We start from the raw sequence: 1,117 nt of genomic DNA, 5'->3' as shown, positions 1-1,117 counted from the left end.
AGAGAGGCCTCTCCAAACTTCTCACAGAGCTTCCCTAAGATCCCCTCAGTGCATTCCAACTATTTCCCCCCACCAATTTCCACTGCCGGCGTTCAATTTTGAGCTCAAAACCTTGCCGGAAACCAGAACAAAGCTCATTATACTTCCACACTCCACCAAACTTAAATTAACTCAACTCACACCTTCACAATAGTGAAAGAAGCCAAAGCCCCATAAAATCCCCCTTCCACAGAGCCTCTACCATAGCTCTAGGCCAACACCCAAATCCGGCTGTGATCGAATTCATACCTAGGCCTTGCACCACATCAAGAGGCTTAATCTCTAGCCTCCTTGAACCGTAACGAACGTGCCAAGACCCTCTGATTGAAGCTTCACTTCTCAGAGCAAAGGGATCAAACTAATTTAATTGCATGATTACCATATGGATGTGTTCGCCTCACTTATACGAGTCCATAGGATCAAACACGAAGCGATTTGGTTGAGTCTAGGCTGAGATCTTAGGGTTTTAGTGTGGACGGCCACGTGATCATTCTATCAGGGACGATGACGGGGAGTCGTTTGATCAAGCGTGTATTGAATGGATGACCAAGATGAAGCCGGACAGTGCTTCTTTACACGAACAGTGGGACGCGTGGCTGTTAGCGTGGACCAAGGCGTCAAATGGGAGCGCGCCGCTGGAGCTTCAGAGCCGCTGTAGGTTGACGGGGTGCCGCGTGGATAAGTACAAAAATAGGGTTTTTTCTATTTATTTATACTCCCTTAACTTCAAAAATCCATAAGCTTGTGTAGAAAAATCACAAAATAAAATAAAAATACTCTCTTGCTCAGTGAACGGAGGAGAATAATGTGGAAATAATTTTAAGTCCATGTGATGCATATTTTATTTTTAATTAATTAAATACTGATTTGAATCTTTTGATTCTCCATGCATGTAGACTTATCATCATAGCTTGAATTTTTGGCATATTGTAGCCTCTGTCAAGAAGAACATTCCCTGATTTTTCCAAAGTCAGAGGAGGTCCCTAAATAGAGGATCACATTTTTCAAGTCAATGTGCATTATTTGCTTAAAATAATTATGGAAACTAGCATGTTGATTAGAAAATTCCAAGAAAATT

The sequence above is a fragment of the Phalaenopsis equestris genome, unplaced genomic scaffold (genome assembly GCF_001263595.1).
Source record: "Phalaenopsis equestris unplaced genomic scaffold, ASM126359v1 Scaffold000400, whole genome shotgun sequence".
NCBI classification, from domain to species: Eukaryota; Viridiplantae; Streptophyta; class Magnoliopsida; order Asparagales; family Orchidaceae; genus Phalaenopsis; species Phalaenopsis equestris.
Note: the sequence above shows the minus strand (reverse complement) of the source record.